Source organism: Vitis riparia, chromosome 6 (assembly GCF_004353265.1).
Source record: "Vitis riparia cultivar Riparia Gloire de Montpellier isolate 1030 chromosome 6, EGFV_Vit.rip_1.0, whole genome shotgun sequence".
Lineage (NCBI taxonomy): Eukaryota > Viridiplantae > Streptophyta > Magnoliopsida > Vitales > Vitaceae > Vitis > Vitis riparia.
In genome coordinates, this window is record NC_048436.1 from 14706719 (window position 1) to 14721063 (window position 14345).

A 14345-nucleotide genomic window follows, 5' to 3' on the forward strand; every position below is an offset into this window, starting at 1 on the left:
GGGACTGAACCTAACTATCTATGATGGATTGATTGAAAACTATATTGCCTTAAAAAGCAAGGATTAATGGGGCTAAACCTATCTCTAATGGAATGATTGAAAACTATATTGCCTTAAAAAATCATGTCGACATTGGAACATTGTGTGGAAAAATATATATATACATTAAAGGATGCTTCCTAAAGTCAAGTGTTACCTCGGCCACTACCCATCAAAATAGATTATTTGATAAAAAAAGGATATATACTTAAAATTTTAAAACTAAGGATTTGTTTTGAATTGTTTTAAAAATAGTTAATAGTTCTATTATTTAAAAAAAAAAAAATTATTTGGAAAGTGGGAATTGAAATATAAAAAATATTGTAAAACAAAGTGAGAGAAGAAGAAGAAAACAAGAAAAAAAATAATAGAATGCATGGAGAGAAATTAAATTGATTTTCATTATCGGTGTCTCTCTTTTATAGAGAGTTACAAAGAGATAAACATCATTGTGGATGATCATCCATAAGTTTCTACAATACTAGAAATTCTCACATTTTATAATACTCTTCCTTGAATGATCATAAAAATATGGTAACTGTTTTGTTAAAAACATTGCTAGTAAAACCTAATGGGACAAAACCTGGATAAAAATAAATAATTAGTGATCATATACATAACTTTTGTAATTTTCTCCATAACTTTTGGTTATAAGAATTGCACATATTTTTCGCAACTTTTATGAATTTATTTCATAATTTATAATTTACCTCATAACTTCTGGTTATAGGAATTGTACATATTTATGTATTCAAATGAAAATAAAGAATCAAATGGTAATTTTATCACACAAATAAAATAGAAAATCATGATATAAGTTTATGACATACCTTTTGTGAGAAAAAAGAGAAAAAAGTTTTTCTATTTCTCTAAAAGAATGACGTCGTTTTTATATTTTTTAGAAGAGAGAAAAATCTTTTTATTTCTTAAGAAAGCAAGAAAGAGATGATAAAATGCACAAAGAGAAAATTAAATTGATTTTCATTACGGGTCTCTCCCTTTATAGGGAGGTACAAAGAAATAAACATTATTATGGATGATCATCCATAAGTTCCTACAATACTAGAAATTCTCACATTTTATAACAAAAAATAATTTTCTTCATTTATTTTCAAGAATGCATCGTAGACTTACATTAATATAAATATTTTCAGTTCTTAGGCATATTATTTTAAAGAAAATAATTAAAAACATCTTAAATTTATCCTCTAAAACCACTTGCTTTTTAAAAATACTTTTTTATAAAAAATTTTATTAAACATGTTTTCCAAATTACAAAATAAAAAACTATTTCCAACCAATGTTTGAAAAATCGGAAAAATCATCGAAATATCGGACAAGTATTGGATATCGGGGATGACCGAAACAAAATGGCCACGGTTGGAGGAAAATTCAGGAAAATTTTGGAAATATCAACTATAATGAGATAAATCAGTGAAAAATCAAGCATGGGACGACATGCGCAACGGCGAGGAGGATGAGAAAAAAATCGACGATATATCATGATAAATCGCCAAAGTTTTCCCAAAATGTCGTCAATTTATCGTGATATATCGCTAATTTAAAAAAAAAATTGACAATTTTTGGGGAGATTTTTTGGGGTGAAAGTTTTCAACCGTGTTTAATGAAAGTGTCATGGTTGTACTAATGCATGACATTTGTGGATCAAGTGGGTCCCGCGGTAAACCATTTCAACTCACCATTTGCAAATAAATCACATAGCCCAAATTCACATAATCCCTTAAAATAATTAGACCGTGTTTGGACCTGTCTTTCTTTCTCATTATTTATTCCCCCACTTTCCTTCTTCCTGGTTTTTTGCTCTTCTAAGTGGCGAGAACTGTGACAACGTTCATCATTCTCCACTTATAAATAACATGTGTTTTTTGTTTTTTTTTTTTTTTAAAAATTAAACTTATATTGTGGTTCACTACTTAATTTTCTTGCTTCTAGGACGCTTCCTTTGTACTTCTAATATATATATATATATATATATATATATATATATATTACATTTTATAGTAATTTAAAAAAAATATTTTTAAAAAAATTATATGTTTGATAAAATTTAAAAAATATTTAGACTATGTTTGGTTCCCGGAAAATGCGAGAGAAAGAAAATTAGAAGGAAAAATGGAAGGAAAGAAAAAGGTAAGGAAAGTAATATAAATTTTTTCGCTTGTTTGGTTATCCAAGAAAAATTCAAGGGAAAAAAAATATTATTTTCTTTTATTTGGTTAACTATGAAAAAAAAGTCAAGGAAAAATGAAAGAAAAATAAATTCAATAATTTGTCTTTATCAATTTATAGAATAATAAAATAAATTTTATATTCTTATTTTCTAAAAATCAGAAAGAACCCAATTTTCCAATCTTCCCAGAGATGGATTCTAGATGGACCAAATCGAAGATCCTTCACAATTGAAGGGTCTCGAATAAAGCAAAGCACCAAGCCCAGTATAAAAACAATTAAAGCAGCTGGAATTGAGACATAATCCACAATCTCCGTCGCACATGGCGGCAAGAGCGAATCACAGAATCATTTTCTTCTTCATGAACACCCAAGGGGATAGCTTCATCGCCAAAATCACCAGAACCAGTGACCAAGACCAAGAACAGAATAGAGAAAAGGGCAAGTGCGATTCCATCGAGGCCGAGCCAATTTCTAGGCGGACCGGATTTTCCGGAGGAAAAGTCCTGGTTGTAACGAATGTATTTGATGGCGGAGAAGGCGAAGGCGAGGCCCTGGGAGAGCTAGACGCCGCGAACGACGGGGAGGGGGATGAAGCGGTAGAGGAGAGACATGAGGCCGGTGGCGCCGAAGATGAAGAGGGTGGCGGCAGTGGAGAGACTCGCGGCAGCGATTTGGGGGAGGGAGAGGAGGGGGTCGGAGATGACGACGACAACAATGGACTTCATGGGCTACACAGGCATTGGGATGCTGAAGAGAAAGCCGATGGGGATGTTGTAGAGAGCCGTGAAGATGAGGGTTGTGGAGAGGTCCAGGTGGTTGACCAGTGTGAGAGTTAGGATGATGGGTATGTAGGTGCCCAGGTCGCCCATAGAGCCCTTGAGCTCGGCGGAGAGAGTGGTTTTGAGACGGAGGGAGCTGAACCACCGCTGCCTGGGGCGGAGGAGAGGGGTGGTGGTGGTGGTGGAAGGTGTGTCGTCGACCATGAAGGCAGCGCAGTCAAAGTGTAGCAAAGGATTGAGTTTGTGAATTCAGTTTTGCAGTGAGAGAGAGAGACGGGGGCGGGGGGGTGTGCTGTGAAGAACCCGATAAATTTTCCCCAACTTTTTCTCTTATTTTCCTTTATATTTTTTTTCCATCATATTTTCCATGTAGTCCAAACTAAGGAAAATAATTTTCCACATGATTTTTTTTTCCTTTCCTTAGCATTTTCTAGGAACCAAACATAGCCTTAAAATTTTTTTAAAAATCACTTGTCCTTATGATGCTTTTGTTTTTTTGAGAGAAAAACTTAATAGGTAATTCTTTTAAAAATGTTCAAAAAAAATATTTTTATTAAAAACATTTCTAATCATATTTTTTATCTTTAATATTCAAGTATAGAATCTACTTATATATCTATCTGCTATTATATTCTTGATTATTTTATCAATTTTTTTAATTTTTATAAACATTCACATAAATTTTGAATAATTTTTATTTCATTAATATTTATGTTAAAATATCCCTCGATAATTTTTTTTTATATTTTTAATATATCCATAAAATTTAAGCATAGATCTATATATCAAATCTTCCTTCCTACAACCGCAAAAGGCCGGACCCAAGCTTGAATTTCAACTCAATCAAACCATGAAGAGTAGAAAAATGCTAGTGTCGCTTATAACTGTAGGCGCTAGGCAGTATGTAAATGGAAAATAGCCAAATGTATCTTGTGGTGGCTGGACTTGGACGGGGTGCACAACCCCATTAATGGGATGGCCACCAACACCTTTCCCAAAATTACAAGGGACAATTGTGTTTTCAACCTCATAATTAAGATAAGTTCCTCCAACCACCCATAATTGATGATAATGATATAAGATAGTAATTGACAAAAATGCCCACTTGATTTATTTTTGTCTTTATTCTATTACTGGCCACTATTCTTTCTTATTTAATCATTTTTGAATTTTTCATTATTTTTTTAAACTCTTTTATAAATAATCGAAAAATTAACGTTATTTTTTTATTTTTAAATTTTAAATAAACAAAAATTATATTAATGATTCAAAGACTATTTTGGAAAATACTTTCTAAAAAAATATTAATTTAAATAAATAAAATTATCTTTTACATTTATTTTTATCTTTTACATTTTAGAAGTAAATAATTTAATGATTAAAATAGCATTTAAAATAAATATTTTCACTATTTTAATTTTTTTATACTAAAAAGTATTTAAATTTTTTTTTTTTACTATTATAAAATAAAAAGTTTATTTTTTTTTAATATTCTTCCTTCTTTATTTTATTAACTTTTTGAACATGACTTTTAGTATAAGTTATATGAAATGTTACAAATTTGTTTATTAAGGATTTTTTTTAATGATTTGAATTAATTGAAAATTTATTAAAATAAGAAAAAGAAAAAGAAATAAAGAGGATGAATGAAGAGTTTTTATTTTAAGTACTCAATTAAAATGTTTTCATATGACCTAATTTTAGAAGTGAATTATATCAATACATAGTAGAGATTGAATTTTTCTTTTTGAAATGTATATTTACTTATTTTAGATGAAAACGAGTAACTAAAAATTATATGGATTATATTTGAGTTTTGTTTTAAAATATTTTTCTAGTTTTATTTTTATTTTTTATTTTAAAAATAATTTTTATTTTCTATATTGTCTCTTTTTGAAAATACGTTTAATTAAAAAATGAAAACTATTTTTAAAAATGAAAATTGAAAACCTTGTTTAGTACTGTTTTTTTATATGAAAAAAAAAATTATTGATTTATTTATTGCGTCATTGTATAATTGTATTACACTAACTGTATAAGGAAAATGTATTAAGTGTACAAATACGTACAAGGCTACTATTTGTGAAAGATTATAATAGATTATGAGTCATTCCTTTATTTTTCTTATCACTTACGAATTGTGTCCATATATCGTGCACTTTATTTAATTCCCACATGGAAATTCCAATAATTATATTTGGGGAAATTTTTTTTGACATTAAGTCATCCACCATCTTCTCAACTAAACCATTGGAAATATGGTTAAACACTCCTAGGTGGATGATCACTCGGATTTTGTCGTTTATTGGATCAAAACAAAATTTATAACCTAATTCACTCTTCTATAGCAATTTGTACCCGATCAAAAAGTAGTTTTAGTACAAACTACTGTAGTATGTTGGTTTTTAGGTATCGTCCACAAGGATGGATTATTCTTGGTAATTAAGGCTTGAAAGAAATGATAAGAAATGATTGTGATCAAATGAAATTGATTTGAAAACGCGTGATAAAATTCCAAAATAACAATGTATTCAAATTGAGAGAAAAATGAAGTGTAAAATAGAAGAAAATGAATAAGATGTGAGATTCTCGGAGTTAGGATTTTCTAGAGAGCAATTTCCATGGTGAATAAGTGTTGAGATCTAATTTTCATCAAGTTAGATTGAAAACCTAAATTTTCATCTAAACCGATTTTTGATTTAGCTTTAGATCTATATCTAATTTCTCTTCAAATTAGATAATCTAATCCAAGAGATCAATTCAAATTATATATTCAATTCATCTTAAATTATCTTCCAATGATTCACACAATGCAACTATTCAATCTCATCAAATCTAGCATTAAGAATTTGATGAATCTACCTAGATTGCATTGTAGTAATCATCCAAGATAATTTGAAGAGAAAAATCCTCAAATTTCAATTAATCAATCAATTGGATCAAATTACCTTTACAAATCAAGCTCAATTCTCTAATTCACCATAGATCTTGCCTTTAGATCTTCCTTCTTCCGAGAAAAACGAGATTTAGCCACTCATGCTTGGAGATTTGATCTCACAAGACATGTTTGGCTACCGAGAAAATGAGAGAAAATGAAGGAAAGTAGAGAATTATATAGAGAAAAGAAATCTAAAAAGTTCTACAATTCGAAAATGTATCAAAAGTTTAAAAGTCCCTAAATGAGTCCATCTCGTTTCTATTTATAGGCTAAGGTAAAAAGGACACTTGGCAACTTTTTAGAGGTCTTTCGGATGCTTCTTCATCAAGGAATCTGGAGAAAATGCATTTTCGCACAAGCCCCTAGCAATCTCGCATGATGATGCGAAGTGGAGAGTCCATCAGCTTCATTTTCGTTCTTCTAGAGCGTTTCGCATGACTGTGCGAAAATTTCGCATGGTCATGCGAAATTGCTTTTCACAATTCCCTTATGTGCTGCAGCCAATACCCATGCTGTTTCATTTCGCATGGTCATGCGAAATCGAGAAATATGCTTTTCCGACTCCTCTTTGCAATTTCTCTCATTTTCTTCATATTTAATCCATCTCCACCACCTTCAATTAAGCTCCAAAGCTTGGTCCAAGTGCATTTCATTGCTTCTTTCATTATGCATTTGGATCATCATCAACTTTATTTGTTTTCTTCAATTTGATTCATCTCTTTTGTCACAAATTTATCAAAAACATACCTTGAAATGACTCCAAAACTTCATAAAACTTGTTAGTAACTCTTGCAAGGGCAACAACATGTTAATTGAGTGTTTTAGGCATAATTACTACTCAAAAGACGTGAAGCTCATGATAATTATTATCTAAAATATGCTCTTTTTGAGTAGTAATCATTCCCCCCAACCAACACATTGCTAGTCCCTTAGCAATGGTATAAAGGAAAGAAAAACAATACCAAACAAAAGAAATCATAAGTCACATAAGCAAATCATTTGAAAAAATATATTTGAAATTTTCATAGCATAAATGGTTGATAAACAAGCACACCCTACTATCCATAGGTATCAACAAAATCCCAACTTATTTACTATCTCTAATAGAAAGAATATCATGTAAGTCAAGGTATCAAAAACATATCCATCTTCATTTCCCAAACAATTTTTCCAAACAAGTCTTGAGTGTAATTAAGCTAGCCCCCAAATATAGTACTCAAAACTAATCCTCCCCCCAACCTAGCTCAAATTATCTCAAACAACAAAAATCACTCTCTCATAGGTCAAGAACGCACCTATCTTTATTTTATTATTATTATTTTTTTTCAAAGGACTTATTGTAGGAGTGCAATGCTAAAGGTATCTCCAAGTATATGGTCCATGTAACGAGGATTCATTGATGACTCCCAACCATAAGGCATAGGGCACCAAGTTTATAAGACTATTTAACTAGCCACTAACTCCTTGGACTTCACCCCGGACTCCTCAAATCAGGATCCAATACCTTAGCACCTACAATTGAGCTCATACTCCACCTATCCACCCATGTAACAAGCATTGAGGTCGGTGGCTCCCAACCAAAATGGCTTAGGGCACCAGGCTTTAAAGACCTTTGGGCCATATACCCCTCGGACCTTGCTCAGGTTTCAAGGCAAGCATAACTCAACCTTTTTATTCATCAACTTTTTTTTTTTTTTTTTTTCAATTGGGCACATTGGCCTCTTTTTAAGGTGTCTAAACTCAATTTAAGAGTAATCAATGTTACAAGATAATTAAGTCCAAGTCTTAAGGTTAGAATAGTTTTTCATCTTATATCCGGGGTCTAGAGTGCATAGTATGTGTCAAGACTCAAATAGAAATGACCATTTGGAAAATGAAGACTTCAAAGTCAAATCAACTTTAATTCACATAACAAATCTTCTAAGATCAAGCAAATAAGCTAGTACTCTAAATCAACTTTTTTCAAGTTAGGTTTGCTCATTCATCAATCATAAATGCTATAGTCATCTCAAAAAAATCTCACCAAATAAGTCACAAATGTGATTTATGAAAAAAAATCTAGAGAAACTAACAAAACTAACAACATATTTCCTTTTCTTCCTTTCTAACCCTCCCCCCAACCTAACTTGTACATTGTCCTCAATGTGTAATGAAAATATATAAAGAGAGGAAGGGAAGATACCTCAATCTCTCATGAATTTCAGCTTCAATAGCTAAAACAAAAATAAGATCACACATGAGAATTGTTGGATATGAATGACATAAGAGAAGAAAATATGAAAACAAATCTATTAAAAAAAAAAAAAAAAACTATGTTAGAGACACAATGTATGGAGTAAAATCAAGGTATAGATGATGACAATGTCCAAAGAAAACATGATTTCAATGATAAGTCAATGATTCTCATGGAGTTTTTTTTTTAACATTTCACACAAGTGTGCAAATTAGACAAGAAGGTGAAGTGTGTGGCAACTACTTTCTTCTTTTGAAAGAATTTGGCACTATCATGTGAAAATTCGCATGCACATGTGAATTGGTCAAGAGAGTTCTATCTTATTGTGGTCTTCAGCATAATTTTCGCATAGTCATGCGAAAATTCGAATGCTGATGCGAAATGGTTCAGATGCATGAAATTTCTGCAGTCATCCACATTAGTTTCGCATAGTCATGGAAAAATTTCGCATAAGTGTGCGAAGTGGTCCAGATGGCTCATTTTACTGCAGTCTTTAAGATGGATTTTCGCATAGTCATGCGAAATGTTCGCATAGTTATACAAAATGGTCCAGAGGGTTAAAAAATTGTTTGCACTACCCTTATCAGTTTCACACAGTCATGCGAGAATTTCGCATGATCATGCCAACTGGGACAGAGACTCATTTTGCACATTTCCAAAGGTATGAAAACTCCCCTGTTTTGGCATGACTGTGCAAAATGGTGATGGGTCATTAAAACTCCTTTTTCCTTTGCTTCATGCATTCCATCCATCCGGAAAATCCTTCAAAACACAAATCAAAGAATTGAGATGGATTTATTTAATGGAAACTAAAAAAAAAAAAATCAAAATTCAAAGAAAAGTAGAGAAATGAGAAACCATTGGGCTAGCTAGCCATTGACATGACTAAGCCCATTAACCTTTGCATCAATACTCAATTTGGATATGGCTTGCAAATAATGAATGGACCAACTCCTTGGTACTTAAGCTTTCCCAGAAAAATATGTGGCTTGAAATAGCCTTCTTTGAACTTGTCATTTTGAATAAGTTGGTCATGCCATTCCTTGAGCTTCTTTTTCATGATCTTTGGATTATTGTGCACACCATGCTTCATGGTTTTCACTTTCTTGGAGCTGAAAGACCATTTCATTAACTTCAAAGGTTGAATTTCTTCATTGATCCTCCAAACTTCAATCCGTTCATTGGAAATTGCTTCACCACGTTTTGAAAAATTATCTTCAACCATTTCTTTCACTAGCTCTTCCATAGGCAATTCAATCAAATAAGCCTCCTTAAGTTCCTCATCCTCTTTGGTACCATGCTTCTTACATGAATGAAAAATGTTCAGCTCAATTGTCATGTTACCAAAGGTAAGTTGCATCACCCCACTTCGACAATTAATCAATGCATTTGCTGTGGCGAGGAAAGGTCGGCCAAGTATAATAGGAACATGGTTGAGCCCACTAGTTCCTTGTTTCGTATCAAGCACCACAAAATCAACCGGATAATAGAAGTTATCGATTTGGATCAACACATCTTCAATACTTCCTCTTGGAAACTTAACTGATCTATCCGCCAATGAAAGTGTGATGGAAGTAGACTTTAGTTCTCCAAGCCCCAATTGCTTATATACTGAGTAAGGAAGAAGATTCACACTTGCCCCCAAGTCTAAAAGTGCTTTTTTTACAAAAGTGTTGCCAATATTCACCGAGATAGTTGGACACCCCGGATCCTTATACTTGATTGGGGTTTTGCATTGGATGATTGCACTAACTTGTTCAGTCAAGAAAGCTTTCTTTTTCAAATGCATCCCTCTCTTTATGGTACACAAATCCTTAAGAAACTTGGCATAGGCTGGAACTTGTCTAATCATGTCAAGGAGTGGTATATTGACTTTGACTTGCTTGAGAACTTCAAAAATTTCTGGAGCATTATTTACCACTTTCTTGGATTGAAGAGCCATGGGAAAAGGTGGAGCTAAGAGCATATCTTTCTTTTTAACCCCTTCTTTAACAATCTCATCTTTCTTTGATCTATCATCATCATTCACCTTTTTCCCTTTTTCTTGTTCTTTCACATTTTCCTTTTGTTCCCCTTTTTTATTCTCTTTTGGTTTTGGCATAGGTTGATCAACTTGCTTACCACCTCTTAAGGTAATGACTGCTCTGACTTCATCCTTCTCAATAGAACTTTCACTTGTCTCTCCAATTTCATGGACTCCACTTGGATTTTGTTGGGGTTGTGAAGAAAATTTTCCTTTTTCTTGCACCGTATGCATGCTTGTGAGTTTAGAAATAACAAGCTGCATATTATCAATCTTTTGTGTGAGATTGGTTTGCAAGCTATCAAATTTCTGATTGAAAGATGTCTCCACATGATCTATCCTTTGGTTTACTTGAGTATTGATATTCTTTTGATCACCAATAAAATCTCCCAAAATTTTACTCAAGTTTACAATAGTTTGCTCAACTAAAGAAACTTGTTGTGGAGAGTTTTCCATGAATTGTTGGCTTTGTGAGTATTGCCTTGAAGAAAATTGCTCTTGTCCACAATTCCATGACATGTTCGGATGATTCTCAACAAGTCTTTCCCCCATGGCTGGTATTATAGGACAACCACTCACTTCATGTTCTATAGATTGACAATTAGAACATTGCTCCATGTAAATTGGATTATCATATATTGCATTCACCTCATGAAATCCCTTAGCTTCAAGTTCCTCTAGCCTTTTTGTCAAAGCTATCATTTTAGCTTGTAGATCAACATCTTCATTCAACATATACATTCCCCTTTTGAATTGCTTTGAGACTTAGACTTGTGTAAATCCCTTTCATGTGGTTCATCCCATGACCTTGATATTTCAGCCACATAATTCAAAAATTCAAAAGCTTCATCGAGACTTTTGCTCATAAAGTCACCTCCACACATGGTTTCTAGCAATTGCTTCATAGTTGACGACATGCCCTCATAGAAGTAACTCACCAACATCCATGTGTCAAAACCATGATGAGGACAAACATTGATTACTTCCATATATCTTTCCCAACAAGCATAAAATTTTTCATTGTCCAATGCCACAAAGTTGGTAATTTGCCTCTTCAAGCCACTTGTGCGATGTATGGGGAAAATTTTCTTCAAGAAGGTTGTTTGTAGTTCCAACCATGACCTTATGCTTTGGGGCCTCAACGAGTTAAACCACAACTTAGCCTTATCCTTCAATGTGAGTGGAAAAAGCTTCAATCTCATAAGCTCTATGGATGCAATCCCTTCTTGAAAAGTATAACAAACTTCTTCAAAATCCTTGATGTGAGTATAAGGATTCTCATTCTCCATTCCATGAAATTGAGGTAGAAGAGGTACCAAGTGAGTTTTTATCACAATAGGCTCATTAGGAAGAACTATACATGATCCCATGCCTATCCTTTGAGGATGCATATATTCTCTCATTAATCTAGACATGTGAGAATTGCCACTGTTTGGTCTTTGTTGAGTGTGTTGATTTTCCCCTTGATTTTCCATTTCCTCAACAATTGGATCACAAACCAAAAATGATTAGCAATATAAGTCCTTTTCAATCTCTCCCTTGAATTTTATTCTCAATGTAGCATGCAACGGAGAGCCTACAAAACAAGCTAAGAAAAACCAAAACAAAACAAAAAGAACAAAAGAGAAAAATAAAAGATAAAAAATGGAATAAAAAAATAATAAAAAAATGGAGAATCGGTAAAAAGAACTTCACCAATCTTGTGATGTGGATCACAAGGGTTAATCCTCACCAAAGAAAATGCCTCAATCACCTTGGCACCATCCCTGGCAGCGGCGCCATTTTTGATCGCTCGGATTTTGTCGTTTATTGGATCAAAACAAAATTTATAACCTAATTCACTCTTCTATAGCAATTTGTACCCGATCAAAAAGTGGTTTTAGTACAAACTACTGTAGTATAGTGGTTTTTAGGTATCGTCCACAAGGATGGATTATTCTTGGTAATTAAGGCTTGAACGAAATGATAAGAAATGATTGTGATCAAATGAAATTGATTTGAAAACGCATGATAAAATTCCAAAATAACAATGTATTCAAATTGAGAGAAAAATAAAGTGTAAAATAGAAGAAAATGAATAAGATGTGAGATTCTCGGAGTTAGGATTTTCTAGAGAGCAATTTCCATGGTGAATAAGTGTTGAGATCTAATTTTCATCAAGTTAGATTGAAAACCTAAATTTTCATCTAAACCGATTTTTGATTTAGCTTTAGATCTATATCTAATTTCTCTTCAAATTAGATAATCTAATCCAAGAGATCAATTCAAATCATATATTCAATTCATCTTAAATTATCTTCCAATGATTCACACAATGCAACTATTCAATCTCATCAAATCTAGCATTAAGAATTTGATGAATCTACCTAGATTGCATTGTAGTAATCATCCAAGATAATTTGAAGAGAAAAATCCTCAAATTTCAATTAATCAATCAATTGGATCAAATTACCTTTGCAAATCAAGCTCAATTCTCTAATTCACCATAGATCTTGCCTTTAGATCTTCCTTCCTCCGAGAAAAACGAGATTTAGCCACTCATGCTTGGAGATTTGATCTCACAAGACATGTTTGGCTACCGAGAAAATGAGAGAAAATGAAGGAAAGTAGAGAATTATATAGAGAAAAGAAATCTAAAAAGTTATACAATTCGAAAATGTATCAAAAGTTTAAAAGTCCTTAGATGAGTCCATCTCGTTTCTATTTATAGGCTAAGGTAAAAAGGACACTTGGCAACTTTTTAGAGGTCTTCCGGATGCTTCTTCATCAAGGAATCTGGAGAAAATGCATTTTCGCACAAGCCCCTAGCAATCTCGCATGATGATGCGAAGTGGAGAGTTCATCAGCTTCATTTTCGTTCTTCTGGAGCGTTTCGCATGACTGTGCGAAAATTTCGCATGGTCATGCGAAATTGCTTTTCACAATTCCCTTATGTGCTGCAGCCAATACCCATGCTGTTTCATTTCGCATGGTCATGCGAAATCGAGAAATATGCTTTTCCGACTCCTCTTTGCAATTTCTCTCATTTCTTCATGTTTAATCCATCTCCACCACCTTCAATTAAGCTCCAAAGCTTGGTCCAAGTGCATTTCATTGCTTCTTTCATTATGCATTTGGATCATCATCAACTTTATTTGTTTTCTTCAATTTGATTCATCTCTTTTGTCACAAATTTATCAAAAACATACCTTGAAATGACTCCAAAACTTCATAAAACTTGTTAGTAACTCTTGCAAGGGCAACAACATGTTAATTGAGTGTTTTAGGCATAATTACTACTCAAAAGACGTGAAGCTCATGAGAATTATTATCTAAAATATGCTCTTTTTGAGTAGTAATCAGTGGACATGAACACATAACTTAGGAGGGATATGAAATTTGTGTCATTGTACAAAGACATTACACTAACTGTACAAGGGAAATGTACTAATTGTACAAAAGTGTACAAGATTACCCTTTGTGAATTATTTTAATAAATTCTAAACCACTTTTTTATTTTCCTTGTCACTCAAGGATTGTACGCCTATGTCATGCATTTTATTTAACTCTCACATGAAAATTTTAATATTTTCCCTAATAATGATATTTTGGGAAAAAAATTGATCCTAAGTTATCCACCATTTTCTTAACCAAACCATTGAAAATATGATTATTACCTACATGAACATATAATTTATGAAGAATATAAAATTTGTGTCATTGTACAAGGGTATTACACTAACTGTACAAGGGAAATGTGCTAAGTGTACAAGGGTGTACTCCTAATAGGTTTTGTACAATTTTTAAACAACTTGAATTTGACATTAAAACGATTATTGATAGTTTTTTTTTTTACCAAACTATGTCATTAAGACATTCCCTACAAAACTTAACACATAGGAAATAAAATTAAAATCAATCATGTTTGAATTGTTCATTATAAGTAAACTAAATGAAATATATATTTTTACTATTTTGCCTTTATAAACATAATTTCATTGTTATCAATAGAGATTAAAAAAATCATATTTAAATGGAATTAAAAATAAAAAAATATTTTTATAACGTTTTTATTTTTTTAAATCATCAATTTAAATTATGAAATTAGTTTTAAAATTAAAAATATTTGTTGTAATTATAGTTTTGAAGATTTCATGATTT

General features: G+C 32.3%; 1 pseudogene; it reads right to left on the reverse strand.

The window, feature by feature from the left end:
* Positions 1-2373: 2373 nt before the first annotated feature.
* Positions 2374-3312, reverse strand: LOC117917020 (annotated as a pseudogene).
* Between the last annotated feature and the right edge of the window lie 11033 nt (positions 3313-14345).